This window comes from Oncorhynchus clarkii, chromosome 12 (genome assembly GCF_045791955.1).
Source record: "Oncorhynchus clarkii lewisi isolate Uvic-CL-2024 chromosome 12, UVic_Ocla_1.0, whole genome shotgun sequence".
In the NCBI taxonomy this organism is placed as follows: domain Eukaryota; kingdom Metazoa; phylum Chordata; class Actinopteri; order Salmoniformes; family Salmonidae; genus Oncorhynchus; species Oncorhynchus clarkii.
The window spans coordinates 50,579,434-50,601,514 of record NC_092158.1 but is presented as its reverse complement, the minus strand read 5'-3'; the positions used below and the strand labels follow the sequence as shown (position 1 = coordinate 50,601,514).

The 22,081-nt window shown below is 41.9% G+C and overlaps 1 long non-coding RNA gene across 1 annotated transcript; it reads left to right on the top strand.

Annotated features, from left to right (window-relative positions):
* Positions 1-105: 105 nt before the first annotated feature.
* Positions 106-4,761, top strand: LOC139420774 (uncharacterized). Its single transcript, XR_011635538.1, has 3 exons — positions 106-300; positions 469-552; positions 4,642-4,761. It is a non-coding gene; the product is annotated as an uncharacterized lncRNA (long non-coding RNA).
* The last annotated feature ends 17,320 nt before the right edge of the window (positions 4,762-22,081 follow it).

The window sequence follows — 22,081 nt, the reverse complement described above, 5'->3', positions numbered from 1 at the left end:
ACCGACCGACCACTTAGCCTAGGCTGTTGTTCATGTCCGTGACATTATCCCCTGATAACTGTCTGTGAACATCGGAACGCCTCCGCTACAGCCGTTGCACCTGTCTGCACAGCAGCAAGCCTTTTATCGGAACCATAGCCCACACACTCTACAGACAAGACACTTTTCACAGGACAACAGAAAATAGGAGGATTTTTATTTATTTAGTTGAACACTTTCGGGCTGAATGCATCCCGGCGAAGCATTGGTTAGGCTACATCTTTGCTGACGATTAATTGAACAAGCATGCCGAACTACATTGCAAGTATAGTTTTTGTTTGTGGTCTGTTTTGCCCTATGCTATAGTCTGTTATTTTAGACTAGCCTACTGACTCTGTTGGAGCAAAAGCCTATAGCTTTCAAAACTGAACCTAAGGGCACACACATTATAGCAAAACTAATTCGCCAATGATGTGGTTTCCTACCTAGGGGTTACAACTGCCGGAAACCTTTTTTAATGGAGTAAATCACCAATACGGATCCAGGATTCAACTATGCCTGTAAGAAAAAAAGGTGAGCAGAAACGTCGTTGGCACAACAGGTGTCTCGCCACTAAGCAGCCACAAGTGAAAAAACATCAGTGGCTCTTTGTCATTCAGCACTTTTAGACCCATGTCGGAGTGTAGGCTTGCCTTTAGCCTTTCTAGGTTATGTTCCTGTAGGTAAGCTAATGGCAAATTAAATAAAACATTACCCATAACTTGTAATGTAAGCCTAATGTGGCTTATGAAACAGAAGTCATTGATAATGTACAAAATAAAGGAAATACCAACAGTGTCTTAATAGGGAGTTGAGTCACCAGAACAACTTCAATGCTCCTTGGCAAAGATTATACAATTGTCTGGAACTCTATTGGAGTGGCAAAGATTATACAATTGTCTGGAAATCTATTGGAGGGAAGCAACACCATTCTTCTATGAGAAATCTGTAATTTGGTGTTTTGTTGATGGTGGAAAAAAAGTGTCTTAAGCGCTGCTCTGGAATCTCCCATAAGTGTTCAGTTGGGTGGAGATCGCCCCTTTAACCCTCTATGCTTCTTTGAAACCCCTCTTTCAAAATCACTGAGATCTCTTCTAGCCGCGGTATCCAAAATAATGGGCAACTGGGCGTGTTTTAATCATGACCCTAAGCATGATGTTAATTGCTTAATTAACTCAGGACCCACACCTGTGTGGAAGCACCTGCTTTCAAAATATTTGTATCATTTACTCAAGCATTTCCTTTATTTTGGCAGTTACATGTAGTTTATTATAGATCGGAATATTGGGTAACAAACTATTTTTATAGCGTTCAGGAATAAGCGTTAATAAATATTTTAAGTACTAGGCCTAATACAGTGCATTCAGAAAGTATTCAGACCACTTTTTCCGCGTTTTGTTACAGTACAGCCTTATTCTAAAATGTATTACATTTGTTTCCCTCATCAATCTACACTCCAATACCCCATAATGACAAAGCGACAACATGTTTAGAAATGTGTTGCATATGTATTAAAAATAAACCGATAACTTATTTACATAAGTATTACATACCCTTACTTACATAAGACCCTTTGCTATGAGACTTGAAATTGAGCTCCGGTGCATCCTGTTTCCATTGATTATCCTTGATGATTCTCAACTTCATTGGAGTCCACCTGTGGCAAAGTCAATTGATTGGACATGATTTGGAAAGGCGCACACACACACACTTGTGTATATACAAGAGCCCACAGTTGACAGTGTATGTCAGAGCAAAAACCAAGCCATGAGGTCGAAGGAATTGTCCATAGAGCTCAGAGACAGGATTGTGTTGAGGCACAAATCTGGGGAAGGGTACCAAAACATTTCTGCAGCATTGAAGGTCCCCAAGGACACAGTGGACTCCATCATTCTTAAATGGAAGAAGTTTGGATCCACCAAGACTCTTCCAAGAGCTGTCCGCCCGGCCAGACTGAAAAATTGGAGGAGAAGGGCCTTGGTCAGTAAGGTGACCAAGAACCAGACAGTCACTCTGACAGAGCTCCAGAGTTCCTCTGTGGAGATCGGAGAACCTTCCAGAAGGACAACCATCTCCGCAGCAATCCACCAATCAGGCCTTTATGGTAGAATGGCCAGACGGAAGTCACTGAGGAGTGACTTAAAAGGCACATGACCGCCCACTTGGAGTTTGTCAAAAAGGCACAGAAAGGACTCTGACCATGAGAAACAATATGCTCTGGTCTGATGAAAACAAGATTGAACTCTTTGGCTTGAATGCCAAGCATCACGTCTGGAGGAAACCTGGCACTATCCCTACGGTGAAGCATGGTGGTGGCAGAGCATCATGCTGTGGGGATGTTTTTCAGTGGTAGGGCCTGGGAGACTAGTCAGGAAAGATGAACGGCGCAAAGTACAGCGAGATCCTTGACGAAAACCTGCTCCAGAGCACAAGTCTCTGAATGTCCTTGAGTGGCCCAGCCGGAGCCCGGACTTGAACCCAATCGAACATCTCTGGGGAGACATGAAAAGCTGTGCATCCAACCTAACAGAGCTTGAGCGGATCTGCAGAGAAGAATGGAAGAAACTCCCCAAATACACGTGTGCCAAGCTTGTAGCGTCATACCCAAGAAGATTCCTGTAATCGCTGCCAAAAGTGCTTCAACAAAATACTGAGTAAAAGGTCTGAATACCTATGTAAATTGATTTATTTAATTTTTTTGGTACCCTTCCCCAGATATGTGCTTTGACTCGATCCTGTCTTGGAGCTCTACGGACAATTCCTTCAACATCGCGGCTTGATTTTTGCTGTAACGTGCTCTGTCAGCTGTGGGACAGGTGTGTGCCTTGCCACAGGTGGACTCCAATCAAGTTATAGAAACATCTCAAATATGATCAATGGAAACAGGATGCACCTGAACTCAATTTAAAGCATCATAGCAAAGGGTCTGAATACTTACGTAAATGAGGTATTTTTTTAATAAATGTGCAAACATTTCTTAACCTGTTTTTGCTTTGTCATTATGGTGTATTGTGTGCAGATTGATGAGGATTAAAAATAAAAATAAAATATTTTAGAATTAGGCTGTAAGGTAACAATTTGGGGGAAAAAGTCAAGAGGTCTGAATACTTCCCGAATAATTCCTTATTTCTAAATCATGTATAAGTTATACAGCATTTATACTTATTTGTGAGAATTGATGAAGCCTTATTCATTTAAGTGATGGCATTATTTTAATTGAATATTGCAGGGAATTGCCTTATGGGAACAGGGAATAATAGCCTTATGTATATCGTGGATAATTGGAGATAACTTCCACCCCAACTATGTCTAGTGTTTATGGGAATTGTGTGATCATATTCAGTAAAGGATTTTTATATAATTTCTATACATGGTGATTGTAGTGTAAGTTCAGTCCACAAAGCAACTCCATATAAATAAATGTGTAATGAGGCTTGTCCTGGCGTGACCTCAGATCGTCTCATCCACTGGTCTGTAAATGTGCAGCAATAAAAAATAAATGCTGTCCGAGTTGTTCAACTGTACTGTACAATGAAAGTAATGGAAGAGGCCTCCCGAATTGGCGTGGTAGTCTAAGGCACTGCATCGCAGTGTTAGCTGTGCCATGAGAGATTCTGGGTTCGAGTCCAGGCTCTGTCGCAGCCGGCCGTAACCGGGAGACCCATGGGGCGGTGCATAATTGGCACAGGGTTGTTAGGGGAGGGTTTGGCCGGCAGGGATGTCCTTGTCCCATTGCGAACTAGCGACTCCTGTGGTGGGCCGGGTGCAGTGTACTCTGACACGGTCACCAGGTGCACAGTGTTTCCTCCGACACATTGGTGCGGCTGGCTTCCGGGTTAAGTGGGCATTGTGTCAAGAAGCAGTGCGGCTTGGTTGGTTTGTGCTTCGGAAGACGCACGGCTCTCGACCTTCGCCTCTCCCGAGTCCGTACGGGAGTTGCAGTGATGAGACAGGACTGTAACCTCCAATTGGATACCACAAAATTGGGGCGAAAACGGGGGTTAACATAAAATAATAAACAGAAAGTCATGCGAGATCGTTCAACCTTCCAGACTTACTTTTACTCCTGGAAACTTGAACTAGACAGCAGACGGCCACATCAAGTTAACAGGAATTATAAGTCAATTGCAGTAAGTAAAGACCATTTTACAGTCTGTTCTCATGAGTTTCTTTGAAACAAGTCAAAGTTTAGTGTACTGGGGTCTCCCTTGGTGACAGGGTCTGAGCCCAAGGATGATGTATCTGTGTGACTGAGTGGTATCTCGCCCCCTGACACCCGTGCCAAGCGGGGACACTATCCATGCTCTACATTTCTGTGCAGTTACAAAACTGCCTCTCATATTAGCAGTGAAAATGGTTGCTAATTATAAACCATACAAGTGACCATATCGTCTTTTGCACATGCAGTTGTCATTACATGCTTAAGATTACATTTTTTTTAGAATTGTTTTCACAAATGGGGACAAAAATCTGGGCAGAAGCTCAAGCTACTGTAAACCTTATTCAAACAAATTGGCTTTGTAAATTAGTCCTGGTGGTGCTTGTCTGATGTTTGCCATTTCACCACTCGACTGTATGTTTAACTATAAACTAAAATGGTCTCCAATCCGTACCCTCCTGCAGACACAGCTAGGGCCCTAGGCCTTTTGGAAGACTACTGTGCTAAACTGAGGAAGCCAGAGGAACAACAGCTCAAAACTGCCATTCAGAGAGTGATGGGGGTCTTCAAAAGCAGCCTGTTCCAAGCACTGCTTGGTAAGTAAGTCAAGCTGGATATTGGAATCCATCCATTCTTTTAATTGACTCCAATATGTCAAATGCTTCACCTGTCATTATAAATCAGAGGCATGTCATGAATGTTATAGCATAACAAAAACCACATTTCCCCTCAACTGTCTAGCCATGTTCACCCTTATTCTATTTCATACACACAGTATGGATTTTGATAGACACAGTGAAGTAATACCTCTTTTATAATCTAGTCAGTAGTTTTTGGGATTCACAATAGAACACTAGAGATTTGTCTATTGTCACATTTGCTCAACCTGCATTTTGCTATGCCCGAACAGTGGGTACATTCTGCAGGTGTTTTTTCTGAAATATAGTTATTTTGAATTCTGCTGATATTGCAGTAGATGCTTCTCAGTGCCTGTGGTATTTTTAAGGTGCTCCTCACACTCTTCGTAAGGATTCAAATGAAGCATAATGATGTGGGACTTTTGCATCTTTGATCATTCCCCCGGATACCGTTCAATTATTTGAAGGGCATGCAAGTATCTCCTCAATGCATTATTGGAGATAGGTATAATGCATGATTCTTATTCATCATTCAAAGGTTCATGACATGGTCATTTTCCAAATGATAAAACCTACAATCTGACCTCTCAGGTTGAGTTTGAAAATGTATTGTAAAACGTATTGCTCGGGCCACGCATTATTGTTCCCAAAGCCTTCTCTGCAGTTAGCAGTGGCAAAGCCGAGATTAAATGAATGTTGGCACGCTACAATCTCTGTATTATTATATGTGACATGAAATTCCGAGCAATATAAGTGCACCTTTAACGTAGTAACACGGGAGGAGTTCATCATACATAGTTCCCTGTGAGTTGGCATTCAAAGGCTGGGCATGCCTTTTTACACACCGATCAGACCCTGTTGTACTTGACCACCTGGAATCTCTATCCTCCAAATCAGGTTAATGCTATTTTAGCTTGTTTGAGAATGGGCTTTCACTCTTTCTGGCACAAGCCCCCACTGGTTATCAAAAAGGGCAACAATGATAAGGAGAGCGGAAATATCAATAACATTTAATATGCATTTAAATAGATTGATCTCTAAACCTAAGTAGAGATATTATATGTCGAACATGAATATTGCACTCTCAATTCCTTTTGGCTATGTTCCCTTTTGAAGCTTGAAACTTGAGGATTAAGCAGTCACTGATTATACAAACCTGACAATGTTTATTGATCCCCAGAGTCATTGTACTAACATGAGCTGTTGCAGTAAACGTTTATGGCAATGTGATACTTTTATTTGGAGACCGTACTGGGATTTATTTTATGGTTTTAGGAGGAAGAGTAAGTGCTGATTGGGGTTTAGAGTAAGGTGCCACACTCTCTGCTGCTCCCTGTTTTATTATTTTCCCCTCATAGTCGGCCTTACATACTGCCTGCAGGCGTGGGTTCGAATCTCACTTCCACCAACATGTAGCCTAAGGACAATTGATAAGAATAATCCATAGACACTGCAACTTCATTTGTAGACTCAAAAGTTTAATATCGGACTGCTACACAACTTATTAGGGGAAACCAGTAAAAAAGGGATTCCTCAAATCACTCCAAACCGAACAACCCTCCCTCTTCCTTCATTTCCATGAACCAGAATAAGATGTCAAAATAAAAATCACACTGTCTAATAAAAGTATCTGTTTCTAAAGACGATGCAGATGTTTTTGACTTTTGTTGTGATCAGTAGAAAATGTAACTAAGTGGAGCTAGATTGGTGTACAGTCATGGCCAGAAGTTTTGAGAATGACACAAATATTAATTTTCACAAAGTCTGCTGCCTCAGTTTGTATGATGGCAGTTTGCATATACTCCAGAATGTTATGAAGAGTGATCAGATGCATTGCAATTAATTGCAAAGTCCCTCTTTGCCATGCAAATGAACTGAATCCCCCAAAAAACATTTCCACTGCATTCAGCCCTGCCACAAAAGGACCAGCTGTCATGTCAGTGATTCTCTCGTTAACACAGGTGTGAGTGTTGACGAGGACAAGGCTGGAGATCACTCTGTCATGCTGATTGAGTTCAAATAACGGACTGGAAGCTTCAAAAGGAGGGTGGTGCTTGGAATCATTGTTCTTCCTCTGTCAATCATGGTTGCCTGCAAGGGAACACGTGCCGTTATCATTGCTTTGCACAAAAAGTGCTTCACAGCCAAGGATATTGCTCCCAGTAAGATTGCACCTAAAGCAACCATTTATTGGATCATCAAGAACGGGTTCGATTTTTGTGATGAAGGCTTCAGGGCGCCAAAGAAAGTCTAGCAAGCGCCAAGACCGTCTCCTAAAGTTGATTCAGCTGCGTGATCGGGGCACCACCAGTACAGAGCTTGCTCAGGAATGGCAGCAGGCAGGTGTGAGTGCATCTGCACGCACAGTGAGGCGAAGACTTTTGAAGGATGGCCTGGTGTCAAGGGCAGCAAAGAAGACAGACAGATATTCTACAAAAGGTACAGGGATTGGACTGCTGAGGACTGGGAAAAAGTCATTTTCTCTGATGAATCCCCTTTCTGATTGTTTGGGGCATCCGGAAAAAAGCTTGTCCGGAGAAGACAAGTTGAGCGCTACCATCAGTCCTGTATCATGCCAACAGTAAAGCATCCTGAGACCATTCATGTGTGTGGTTGCTTCTCAGCCAAGGGAGTGGGCTCACTCACAATTTTGCCTAAGAACACAGCCATGAATAAAGAATGGTACCAACACAACTTCCGAGAGCAACTTCTCCCAACCATCCAGGAACAGTTTGGTGACGAACAATGCCTTTTCCAGCATGAAGTAGCACCTTACCATAAGGCAAAAGTGATAACTAAGTGGCTCGGAGAACAAAACATCGATATTTTTGGTCCATGACCAGGAAACTCCCCAGACCTTAATCCAATTGAGAACTTGTGGTCAATCCTCAAGAGACGGGTGGACAAACAAAAACCCCACAAATTCTGACAAACTCCAAGCATTGATTATGCAAGAATGGGCTGCCATCAGCCAGGATGTGGCCCAGAAGGTAATTGACAGCATGCCAGGGCAGATTGCAGAGGTCTTGAAAAAGAAGGGTCAACACTGCAAATATTGACTCTTTGTATCAACTTCATGTAATTGTCAATAAAAGCCTTTGACACGTATGAAATGCTTGTAATTATTCTTCAGTATTCCATAGTAACATCTGGCAAAAATATGTAAAGACACTGAAGAAGCAAACTTTGGAAATGTATATTTGTGTCATTCTCAAAACTTTTGCCCACAACTGTATTCATATCCCTTTAATAAGATGACAATGGCTCCTGTGGTTGTCAGATCAAGATTGAGTTTTTGTGGGACTGGTAACTCCAATATGAAATGCTTCATTTCAAGGCCTTTCATTTCGAGCCGTTGGTTATAGGTATTCATGCAGGTAGCCTAGTGGTTAAGAGCGTTGGACCACTAACTAAAAGGTTGCTGTTTCGAATCCCCAAGCTGACGAGGTGAACGTTCTGTCGATGTGCCCTTGAGCAACCCTAATTGCCCAGGTAAGTCGCTCTGGATAAGATCATCTGTTAAATTACCAAAATTGTAAAACGATTTATATTTTATTAGGATCCCTATTAGCTGCTTCCAAGGCAGCTGAAACTCTTCCTGGGGTCTAGGAAGTTGATGATGTAACTTTGACAGATTATGATGAAGAGTCCATTGCTAATAGGGTTTGTCACCCTGTTCTTTTGGCCCTGTTCTAATACAATTTTTATGATGGTCATTAACTACATTAATGTATCTGCCACTGTCAGAAACATTTAACATTTGTCTACCACAGCCCCGGTCTAGTAGTTTGAAATGTAATTAACAAGGCCTATTTGCTTAACTACCTCCGTATTTATACAACGCTTTTAAAGGTTGGCCGAGTGGGAGTATATTGTTATGATTTTGTTGCCTTTTTTGGAATATGAAATCTAAAGGGGATTGGACGCCCTCATACTGAAATGTGCTGGGGGAAGTTGTAATACTCTAATGCATGGTGACGCTTCCACATTGCCAAGCTTGGCTAGGAGCCTTTAAACAAAACATTGGGGGATTATATGTAATCTTTTACAACGTGCTCTTCGACTGCTGCGTAATGCCCCCCGCAACAGATGTTTGGCTATATAGGAGCATACTCATATCTTGCGCTGATCCGCTTCCACGCGTCAAGATTATTGTGCAATACTGATTCATGGATAATCATTGGAATACAATGAAGTATGTGTGGGCACTCTAACTATAGTGTTCGTCATGTGCTGAGCTACAGAAGAACAACACAACCATATAGGCCATCGTTTTGAGATGTAGTTTGTGGTCAGAAGGTGTGAGTGGCTGTTGATGTATGATTAATCCCTCACTAGACCTATTTGTAGCATAGACTTGCAGTTACTATAAGGATGACCCACTGTATCTACAGGGTCATAATCCTTGCCATTTGAATTTTGTGTGTGTTGTTGGTCTTACAAATGAGTCAACTTGCATGATTTAATGATTGGTACTGCAAGTGTTGTGGTTTAAAGCTGGCGCCATTGGACTCTGGAGCAGTGGAATCAAATCTAAATCTAATTTTATTTGTCACATGCGCCGAATACAACTCGCGTAGACCTCACAGTGAAATGCTTACTTACAAATCCTTAACTAACAATGCAGTTGTAAGAAAATAACAATAACAAGAGATAAGAATAACACAGCAAAGAGTGGAAACTCGTTATCTGGTGTAATGAATCACACTTCACCTTCTGGCAGTCCGACGGACAAATCTGGGTTTGGCAGATGCCAGTAGAGTGCTACCTGCCCCAATGCATAGTGCCAACTGTAAAGTTTGGTGTCAGGAGAAGTAATGGTCTGAGGCTGTTTTATATGGTTCGGGCTAATGTTACAGCATACAGTGATACAGCATACATTCTAGACAATTCTGTGCTTCCAACATTGTTGCAACAGTTTGGGGAAGGCCCTTTACCGTTTGACACCGCCCCCCCCCATGCACAAAGCGAGTTCCAAACAGAAATGGTTTGTTGAGATCGGTGTGGAAGAACTTAACTGGCCTACACAGAGCCCTGACCTCAACTCCATCAAACATATTTGGGATGAATTGGAACGATTAGCCAGGCCTAATCGCACGTCATCAGTGCCCGACCTCACTAATGCTCTTGTGGCTGAATGGATCAAGTCCCCACAGCAATGTTCCAACATCTAGTGGAAAGCATTCCCAGGAGAGTGGAGATCGTTATAGCAGTAAAGAGTGGACCCTGATGCCCATGATTTTGGAATGAGATGTTTGACGATCAGGTGTCCATATACCTTTGGTTATGTAGTGTGTGTTTGGGGGATTTTTTAAATTTATTTTATATTTTATTTAACTCGGCAAGTCAGTTAAGAACAAATTCTTATTTTCAGTGACGGCCTAGGAACAGTGGGTTAACTGCCTGTTCAGGGGCAGAACGACAGATTTGTACCTTGTCAGCTCGGGATTTGAACTTGCAACCTTTCGGCTGCTAGTCCAACGCTCTAACCACTGCCGCCCTGGATGAGATCTATTGCTCTTTGTAAATTGTTGATCAATCACCATTTCTCTGCCAACTCTGCTATGGAACTAATGCCTCCTGAAATAGATGTAATCATCTTATGAAGCATTAGCCTAGGTGCTGTCTAATCTGGTCAGGGCATGTGCAACCTGCTGAAACCCATCACAGCAGAGTGAAACTGCGGATGGTTTAACCTGTTCCCCATTACCAATTTATCTCAGGACCAGGCAAAGGAGTTAGGTTGGAGGCCTCTCACTCAGCTACGCATCTACAGAGATGGAGGGCAAGGAAAGATTCACTTGTTACACATGCCAGTCTTGGAAGGCCATGTTCCTGCTGATTTAAAAAAAATGTGTCCCTGAAGCTCAATGCCTTCCCAGAGTTCACATTTTGGTGGTTTTACACAGCTAATAAGTTGTTGTTTAAAAAAGGCAAGACTGGTGTGAATAAGGTCCATTGTTGTGAATGTCAAACACTGCAGAGCAATCATGTTTCACATTCAGTAGCTTCACTTCACCTAGCATGATTGTTCCATTAGATGTGCTCTTTGCCCCCTTTAGATCCATCTACCACAAGGCTTGTCTGACTTTTAAAGACCATCTTGCCTGCACATGTATTATCTAAGTTAGTCTTATCACATCTATTCATCTGAATCAGTGGGATACACATACTAGCTCCAGTGGCCTAATCGCAAAAGCAGACCACAGTCTGCCAATTTGCTCCATAGAGGTTTTTAATGGGCTCTATTTGTTATTCAGATGAAAAAAAGCAATATGCCAGCCTCCCTTAATAGGGAAGGTATCTCACTGCTCTCCTGTCTCATGGAGAGCCTCTTTCTGGTAGCACCCGGGGCCCCCTACCCCAAAGCTGAACTTGAATTGAATATCTTCTCTCACAGGACGACTGTCCTGACTGGTAGGAGGGGGGAGGGGGGGATGACACATCTCCCTCAGAATCAGAGTCGCCGGGGTCTTGATTGGATGTGTGGGTGGGTGCGTGTTTATCACCTGTTTCTTGATGGGAATAGGAGCAATGCTACACATAAGCTAGGCAAACATGCTAATGATGTGTAATGATCATTATTATAGACTACAAACTTGATGGATAATAAAAGGGGTTAAGTAAATTAGGAAGGGAGACTGCCATCTTGTGGCATGTTAGACTTGCAGCAGTTCATTTCCCACTACTTTATCTCGAGACCGTGGAGCACTGTTTTATTTAGGGTTTGACAGAAAACATGACATTTTGCAATGTCCTCTCCTTTTCTGTCCTCTCCTTTTCTAACTATCAGGTTGTTTCCTCAATTTCCCAATGGATTGAGTATACTATTTAATTCTAGTAGCCTGTATGCTATTTGTGCAACCATTGTGCAACCATGCCTTCAAAATGATGTAGGAGGCGTTTTTGGTGGACATTTTTATCTGTTAAAGTATGGCAAACAGAAAAGGACAATTGTTACTCGGGGCAGCAGCTAAATCAGTAGTGCCAGAGGATCTGTAGAAACTAACAATAGAAAAACAGTGGATTATGGAAAGGTAGCAAATGTCAGTTGCCTTGTGAGTCCATACCCTTTTGTAAACCATGAACAACATATACTGAAACAATATGTAAATAAAGTTAGTTGGATTTATAAATGCAGATTATATATAATATATGTATACTGAGTGTACAAAACATTAGGAACTCCTTTTTATGCCCTCCGAACGTCCTCAATTTCTTGTGTCATGGACTTTACAAGTTGTCAAAGCGTTCCACAGGGATGCTGGCCCATGTTGACTCCAAAGCTTCCCACAGTTTTGTCAAGTTCGCTGGATGTCCTTTGGGTGGTGGACCATTCTTGATACACACAGGAAACTGTTGAGCGTGACCTTGCAGCGTTGTATATATTTTGTACATATTGTTATTATATACGATGTTGCTGATAATGCTGCCACAGGTCCAATAGAGGGCACCATAAGGATTAGATACACACTACAATCCTACTACCAAAGGGTCTTGTGCATTTTATATATCTCGCTGTGGTCCTTGCCATGTAAGGATCTCTGTTGGAGCTCACAGGTGGGAACAGCAGAAAGGTAATTTTAAAGGTAATATCTGTGTTAGGCCGACATTACTAAGATGGCACACTTCCTGAATGAAGGGAACAGCAACAGTGGAGCATCCACTTCCAGATGGTCTGAACGAGCTGCAATTCCAGAGGAGCCTCATCAAGTTAATTTATTGGCACATATCAGTCCATGCAAACTGAATACCATGAGCATTCAAATTGCGTATGCCTAAATCTAAATTCATATTTATACCATTTATTAAAGGACCAATCAACAACTCGCACACAAATAATTGTAGCCTAGGAGCTTATGCCTCATTAATTAGATTGCAGAAGTAAGGGATGAGTCACCTCTTGTACCGTTCCGATGTAATCTGGTATTGTTGGATTTTTTTTTTATGGCCAAAAGGTCCAAACTTTGGCTGTAGCCCAAAGGTCTGTTCGACTCCATGTGCAACTCAACTGTTCAGCAGAGACCACACAGGATTATGCTCTGCACCATTTCACAGCCTTAATGGCCCTACCACTCAAGAGTCTGGAGAATGCGTGACTCATCCGCAGAAATGACGAATGGCTGTCTCTGATGTGATTGAATTTGTCTCTTTATGAAAAACAGTACACCTTTTCTTAATTTTTTTTTCTTGTTCAGGGTCATGAGCACACACACTGAGTTGACCTTCTGGATTGAATTATACTGTAAAAGCACAGCCTATTGGCCTAACTATTTATTAAACAGACAATTGCAGTCAGAGTCCCTATACAGTGCATTCGTAAAGTATTCAGACCCCTTGACTTTTTCCACATTTTGTTACGTTATACTATTATATTACGTTATTTTGTTATACTAAAATTGATTTACATTTGGTTTTTTTCCTCATCAATTTACACACAATACCCCATAATGACAAAGCAAAAACAGTTTTTATTTTAGCAAATGTATAAAAAATGGAAAACTGAAGTATCACATTTACATAAGTATTCAGAACCTTTGCTCAGTACTTTGTTGAAGCACCTTTGGCAGCGATTACAACCTAGAGTATTCTTGGATGTGACACTACAAGCTTGACACATCTGTATTTGGGGAGTTTCTCCCATTCTTCTCTGTAGATCCTCTCAAGCTCTGTCGGGTTGGATGAGGAGCGTTGCTGCACAGCTATTTTCAGGTCTCTCCAGAGCTGTTCAAGTCTGGGCTCTGGCTGGGCCACTCAAGGACATTCAGAGACTTGTCCCAAAGCTACTCCTGCGTTGTTTTGGCTGTGTGCTTAGGGTCTTTGTCCTGTTGAAAGGTGAACATTTGCCCCAGTCTGAGGTCCTGAGCGCTCTGGAGCAGGTTTTCATAAAGGATCTCTTTGTACTTTGCTCTGTTCATCTTTCCCTTGATCCTGACTAGTCTCCCAGGCCCACTGAAAAACATCCCCACAGCATGATGCTGCCACCATCATGCTTCACCGTAGGGATGGTGCCAGGTTTCCTCCAGATGTGACGCTTGGCATTCAGGCCAAAGGGTTCAATCTTGGTTTCATCAGACCAGAGAATCTTGTTTCTCATGGTCTAGAGTCTTTAGGTGCCTTTTTGGCAAACTCCAAGCAGGCTGTCATGTGCCTTTTTATTTGATTTTTTATTTTTTTTACAGAGGAGTAGCTTCCGGCTGTCCACTCTACCATGAAGGCCTGATTGGTGGAGTGCTGCAGCGATGGGAGATTCTTCCAGAAAGACAACCATCTCTGCAGAGAAACTCTGGAGCTCCTTCAGAGTGATCATCGGGTTCTTGGTTACCTCCCTGACCAAGGCTCTTCTCCCCTGATTTTTCAGTCTGGCCAGGCAGCCAGCTCTTGGAAGAGTCTTGGTGGTTCCAAACTTCTTCCAGTTAAGAATGATGGAGGCCACGGTGTTCTTGGGGACCTTTTAATGCTGTAGATGTTTTTTGGTGTCCTTCCCCAGATCTGTGCCTCGACACAATCATGTCCCGGAGCTCTACGGACAATTCCTTCGACATACATGGCTTGGTTTTTGCTCTGACATGCACTGTCAACTGTGGGACCTTATATAGACGTGTGTGCCTTTCCAAATCATGTCTAATCAGTTGAATTTATCACAGGTGGACTCCAATAGTTGTAGAAACATCTCAAGGATGTCTCATAGCATAGGGTCTGAATGCTTATGTAAATAAGGTATTTCTATTTTTGATTTAAGTCTTTTACAAAAAATTCTGAACTTGTTTTTGTTTTGTCATTATGGGATATTGTGTGTAGATGAAAAATATTTATATAATACATTTTTGAATAAGGCTGTAATGTAACAAAATGTGGAAAAAGTTAAAAGGTTCAGAATACTTTCCGAATGCACTGTATGTTGAATATTTCTCTTCTAAGCTCAGCGTAGGGCAATATGTATTTACATAAAGCAGATGGATGTGAGTCATAAATGGACATGACTGTTTGTGGTATGGTTGGGGGTGGGCGTTGCATTTCTGAGTGCCCTCTCCCACACCATGGTGGGCCAAAACTCAAAACAGTTTCTTTAGTGAGCTGGTGATCATGTTCAATATTAAGCTGGTACCTTCCCTCGATTTGCGTGGTTGCGCACTTCTTCTCTACCATATGCAGATATGTCCCAGAGCTGAGGGAGTAAAAATAATAGAGGTTAGCTACACTTTGAATGCTTTTGTTTTTTTTGCCATATTGCTTGATCTCGTGGATACCACGCTTTAGGCACTTAAATTGTGTATATTTTTATGAAATTGTGCAAACTGCAAACGTGTTTGCGTGCTCTGGATTGCTGACTGTGGTGAAGTGGCAATCGGAGGGTCTAAATAGCCCCTATATCCTCTTAGCCACACTTTGAAACAGCAGTGCTATGTGAATACTTCCATACAGCCGTCACACAAGTAGGTAGTGGGGTCCTCGTTCAAATAAATGACAGGTCTCATTCAAAACGTGTAGATGTTGCCTAACGTTATTGTGTGACTATCAGTGTTGTTGGGTTGGTAGTTAGAAGAGGACCTAGTGCTTCAGCTGGACTGCACCCTCGATTGCCTCCATTTTAACAATAGAGCAAGGTTGTTTTTTTTCACGTTTGATTTCAAGGAAGTGACACTGAATGCGTGTGTCCCAAAGTTGATGGGTTTACGTATCTCCTCGTCAAAATGTTTTGCTCTGTAAGTGACCCTCAGTTTTGTCAGCAACATGTGACAACAGAGGGACCTCAAGTTGCTAGGGGTGAGGGACTGGTTTGGCATTGGGGAGAAGAGTGAACCAAACGCATTAGCTCTTCAGATTGCTGATGTCAGATGAGAAAGTGCGGTCTTTGCTTGTTTACATGGAGATGGCAGGAGGGAGCTGTGCGGCTGATCTACATAGGGAAAGCCCGCGGGCTCTTGAGACCTTGTGTATTTTCCCAGAACGCTTCACTTCACTACACACAATGGCCACCTGGATAAATGAGGCAGACCATATAATTTTGTTTCCTGCTTGTTTAGTCCGAAATTGTTATTTGAGCACAACTGATATGTACAGTAATTAAGAAAAGTAATCAAGGTTAATAAAATGTAAATATCTTTTCTGTGTTTCATAAGTTCTGATTCTCACTTTCTCCCTTATACTCTGATCACCACCACTTCTCATCTCACATATGCCATTGTAGTTACATTGCTCAGCTGGCCTGTCTGTTCTCGCACTGACGTGCATGTGTGTGTGTATTGGTGAGAGTTTGTATTTTATCACTTGGCATAAACAAGGCAGTTCTGATGTGTGTGTGTGTGTGTGCACTTGGCCATATGAGCAAATGTGTAATTTAACTATGCTCGTATGGCATCTGTCCTCTGGACAAGAGGCATTGTGTGTAGACAGGCCCTGGCCTCTGTGAGGAAGACCGACTCGTCCTCCTAAGTTCAGATCACACACTGAGTGTACAAAACATTTGGAACGCCTGCTCTTTCATAACAGACTGACCAGATGAATCCAGGTGAAAGCTATGATCCCTTATTGATGTCACCTGTTAAATCCACTTCAATCAGTGTAGATGAAGAGGAGACAGGTTAAATAATAGTTTTTAAGCCTTGAGACATGGATTGTGTATGTGTTCTATTCAGAGGGGGAATGAGCAAGACAGAAGACGCTGCTGGATATTTCACGCTCAACAGTTTCCCGTGTGTATCAAGAATGGTCCACCACCCAAAGGACATCTAGCCAACTACCCATAAAGTCTCTATCATCCATTCCATTTTTCCATTTGTCTTTAAAGATGCTCAAAAAGGGGCTTATGTGGTGGGGATGTGGCAATGGGCGTGTCGGTGCGACTGGGTTTTAGAGAATTTTAGAGGATCCCATCTTGGTGGTGTAGAGAATTTAAAACATTTTTTATTTAAAATATATTTCAGCCAATTTCCTGCAAATCTACACATTTCTCCATGCAGCTGAGAGAGTTTCAGTTTTTAAAGATCATTTCCTGCAATTATACACATTTTGCCATGGCTAATGTTATTTTTCTCAAACATAACACAATCAATAGTGCTAAATTCATTGTTTTGGGAATTTTAATTTTTCCATGTCTGTCCATCTTTTATTTTGGTTATTGTTAGTTCTCAAAGATTATATTGTAAAAAAATATATAGGTCCATTATCTTTTCTATACACACTGTCTGGTTCTAGTCTTAAATTTACACTAAAAGAGTTTAGCCATCCTGATTTGTTTTTTTTTTAAAGAAAAAACACTTTGGACTTAGGCGTCCTTAAAAATGTTGAGGTGGCCTGCCCAATGATTTTAATTGCAGAACAATCCCTGCATTTAAGCCATATTAGATTTTTTTCCCTTCATGTTTTTTGGGAAGGATACTGCTTAGAAATGCCTAACATGGCTTAGTACTGCTTCTTACTTTATAATAATCCCCAAAACCAGGATGTGTCGGTTTTCGTATTGCTAATGTTTTTGCTATTGCTGTCAACCTCACAAACGAGAACTAGTTGTAATTCAGGAGGTTGTACACACAACAACAGCCGGACCGTATAATTACTAAATGTTAATTAGCTGTACAAATGCTAATTAACAGCGTCACACAGCATTCTAAAAAGTATGTTTTACTCTTGTGGAGTAAACTTAAAAAATCCTAATGACTTTAGTTAATCTGTCGTTTCCCATCAGAACCCAAAATATAATCTTGTTTCACTCCATTGTTTGTAATCATTGCAATTATAAACAACGCTGTATAGCCTAAAAAAAATGTGTCAACAATCATTTTGATATCATGATAGTCAATCTATGAATTTGAAAGTGGTTGTATTTCTCCTGCCCCAACACAGCGTGACCACTTTGTTGAACTGCAGATTGCCGTTTTCCTGTCCCTTGACACCCTTATAGTATAGCTTTTGTTTTAGATACGGCACACACCAGAGTAGGCATGGGTTGGAATCCAACCCTTCTGACTAGCAGCTCTCCTACCTTTTCCTATCTGCTCTTCACTGTCCTATCTGTTCAATTGAATGCACAAAAATACTAGAGTGGGAAATCTTACTTCTGTTTTTTGGCAGGTATGTTTTTGTTGTTCTGATGTCGATGTTAAGAATATAGTTGTGCTTCTACTTCCACACATTTATGGCACAGTTCCGATGACGCTGAGTGACTGACTGTATGTGGTGACGTCAAGGTTAAAGTCAGAGTTCACCCACTGTAGGAGTGTTAAATAGTCTCTAAGCTCCCATCAATTCAGTGTTACCCTTCAAGAGTAATGTTCCTCCCACTCTTCACTCTGGCTCTGCTTTATCTGGATCTTCCCTCGCTCTCTCCATTCATTAGTGTTTCTCCATCAGCGGTAGTTTCGTGGTTGTGTAGGTGAAGAGCCGCTCTGAAGGCTCTGGCTCAGCAGAGCATGAAATAAAGACGTTATGCAAAGGACTGCCTGTATCTCTAACTCCCACCCACCCGCCCATCCTACACACACACACACGAATACACTGTAATCCAGATTAGAGGTCGACCGATTATGATTTTTCAATACCGATAACGATTATTGGAGGACCAAAAAAAAAGCTGATACCGATTTAATCAGCCAATTTTTTGTTGTTTTTTTATTTAAATTAAGTATTTATTTATTTATTTGTATATATTTGTAATAATGACAATACTGAATGAACACTTTATTTTATTTTAACATAATATAATACATACAAGTCTATTTAGTCTCAAATCAATAATGAATAAACATGTTAAATTTGGTTTAAATAATGCAAAAACACAATGTTGGAGAAGAAAGTAAAGTGCCATGTAAAAAAGCTTTAAGTTCCATGCTCAGAACATATGAAAAGCTGGTGGTTCCTTTTAACATGTCTTCAATATTCCCAGGTAAGAAGTTTTAGGTTGTAGTTATTATAGGAATTATAGGACTATTTCCCTCTATAGCATTTGTATTTCGTATACCTTTTGACTATTGGATGATCTTATAGGCACTATAGTATTGCCAGCCTAATCTCAGTAGTTGATAGGCTTGATGTCATAACCAGCGCTGTGAAGCAAGCATTGTGAAGAGCTGCTGGCAAACGCAGGAAAGTGCAGTTTGAATGAATGCTTACTAGCCTGCTGCTGCCTACCACCGCTCAGTCAGGCTGCTATATCAAATCCTAGATTTAATTATAATATAATAAACACACAAATAGGAGCCTTTGGTCATTAATATGGTAAAATCTGGAAAATATAATTTAGAAAACAAAACATTTATTCTTTCAGTGAAATACGGAACCGTTCTGTATTTTATCGAACAAGTGGCATCCATAACTCTAAATATTGCACAACATTCAATGTTATGTCATAATTATGTACAATTCTGGCAAATTAATTACGGTCTTTGTAAGGAAGAAATGGTCTTCACACTTCAACGAGCCAGGCGGCCCAAACTGCTGCATATACCCTTACTCTGCTTGCGCTGAAAGCAAGAGAAGTGACACAATTTCCCTTGTTAATATTGCATGCTAACATGAATTTCTTTTAACTAAATATGCAGGTTTAAAAATATATACTTGTCTATTGATTTTAAGAAAGGCATTGATGTTCATGGTTAGGTACATTCGTGCAAAGTAGGCTGTGATTCGATGATAAATTAACAGGCACCGCATTGATTATTTGCAACGCAGGACAAGCTAGTTAAACTAGTAATATCATCAACCATGTGTAGTTAGCTAGTGATTATGTTAAGATTGATTGTTTTTTTCCCGGGTGGCGCAGTGGTTAAGGGCGCTGTACTGCAGCGCCAGCTGTGCCATCAGAGTCCCTGGGTTCGCGCCCAGGCTCTGTCGTAACCGGTCGCGACCGGGAGGTCCGTGGGGCGACGCACAATTGGCCTAGCGTCGTCCGGGTTAGGGAGGGATTGGTCGGTAGGGATCTCCTTGTCTCATCGCGCACCAGCGACTCCTGTGGCGGGCCGGGCGCAGTGCGCGCTAGCCAAGGTTGCCAGGTGCACGGTGTAGCCTCCGACACATTGGTGCGGCTGGCTTCCGGGTTGGATGCGCGCTGTGTTAAGAAGCAGTACGGCTGGTTGGGTTGTGTATCGGAGGACGCATGACATTCAGCCTTCGTCTCTCCCGAGCCCGTACGGGAGTTGTAGCAATGAGACAAGATAGTAGCTACTACAACAATTGGATACCACGAAATTGGGGAGAAAAAGGGGTAAAATAAAAATAAAAAAATAAAAGATTGATTGTTTTTTTTGTAAGGTAAGTTTAATGCTAGCTAGCAATTTACATTGGCTGCACTCGCGTAACAGGTGGTCAGCCTGCCATGCAGTCTCCTCGTGGAGTGCAAAGTAATCGGCCATAATCGGTGTCCAAAAATGCCGATTTATCGAAACTTGAAATCGGTCGACCTCTAATCCAGATGTTCTTGCAGTGTAATATTGATATTTCTTGTTCACATAATGGAAGCCTGGGTTGTGTCTAGTAGGCACAAAAGAAAATGTTTTGAAGCCTATTGAAATGGGTGACACAAAATATTGTAAAAATATGGATTTTGACATCCAGATGTCCGTTCATTTCAATGGAAGGACACCTGAAGCTGATGGTCTCTGCATTTTGCGTCATACTTAACACAAAATGTTAAGAGGGATCCTGGGTGGCTCAGCAGGTCAAAAGCACTGCTGAGGTGCCACTACAGCCTGGGGTTCGCTCCCAGCCTGGGGTTCGACCGGCCATGTCCAGGAGCCCCATAGGAGGGTTTGGCCGGTGTGGCTTTCCTTGGCTCAACGTGCTCTTGTGACAAGGCAGGGCGCCTGTAAGCTGACTCCGGTCGTCAGTTGAAATGTGTTTGCTCAGACACTGTGCGGCTGACATCCGGGTTAAGCGTACAGTGTGATAAGAAGTAGGTGGCCAGGTGTATCATGTTTAGTTCGCCTCTCCCGAGCCCATTGAGGAGTTGCAGAGATGGGCCGATGGAATTTATTTCCTTCTTAATGCATTTGAGCCAATCAGTTGTGTTGTGACAAGATAGTACCTATTTGGTAAAAGACCAAGTCCATATTATGGCAAGAACAGCTCAAACTGCGTTTTTGTCAAATCTAATTGATTTATTTTCCTATCATGGGGAACAACATGTTTTAAATAAATTATACATACATTTATTTATTTATGGTCCTATCTTGATGGAACGGTTCACCAACCTATACCCTAGACACCCACCTGAATGACCCAGATACTAAAGAGAAGTCCATATCTGTTTTATGGGCCTCCTGTAAGCTGCCTGTATGTAGCCAAAATGCAGTCATTGACCTTCTGAGCTTGCCTAGCAGGGTTGGTCCTGCAAGGCCAGAGCCCGCTGATGGGAGAGAATAATATACAAGGAAGTTCTCGAAGCTGCTGGTGAAAACCTTGACAACCTTGTACCTAGCCGGTGGGGTGCCCCCACCCAGGCGGTGGCAGTGCTGGCAACACTGGCTGCAGTGGCCCATGGGGAGGGGATCATACTCGGAAGTTCAGGGAGGAGGCATATTATTGTGGTACAAAATTAAAGGTCTGACTGTACAGAGGTGCTTGGGAATATGGTCACAACGGGGGGACCATGTGTTTCAGGGGTAGGGGTATATCTATCGCCTAGGATGTGAAAATGGTTAATCAAATCTCCCCATTTCTGCCCATTTTTTGCTCAGTTTTGCAGGTCTTCTCATACAGCTGCAACTGTATATGCGTTTGTAAAGCAAGACCTTTCTTGAGTTGGGCTCTGGAATGGTGCAACTGAGAATCTGAGTCTATGGCCCTGTCGGTTAAGGGCTTGTAAGTAAGCATTTCACGGTAAAGTCTACATGTATTTGGCCCATGTGACAAATTTAAAGTTTGATCTTGATTTGACTTACACAGCCTGGAGGTGTGTTAAGGGCTATTTGACCACGAAGGAGAGTGATGGAGTGCTGCATCAGATGACCTGGCCTCCACAATCACCCGACCTCAACCCAGTTGAGATGGTTTGGGATGAGTTGAACTGCAGAGTGAAGGGAAAGCAGACAAAAAGTGTTCAGCATATGTGGGATCTCCTTCAAGACTGTTGCAAAAGCATTTCAGTTGAGAGAATGCCAAGAGCTGTCATCAAGGCAAAGGGTGGCTATTTTGACAGATTTAAAATATATTTTGATTTGTTTAACACTTTTGGTTCCTACATGATTCTATATGTGTTATATCATAGTTTTGATGTCTTCACTATTTTTCTACAATGTAGAAAATTGTAAAAGTACAGAAAAACCCTTGA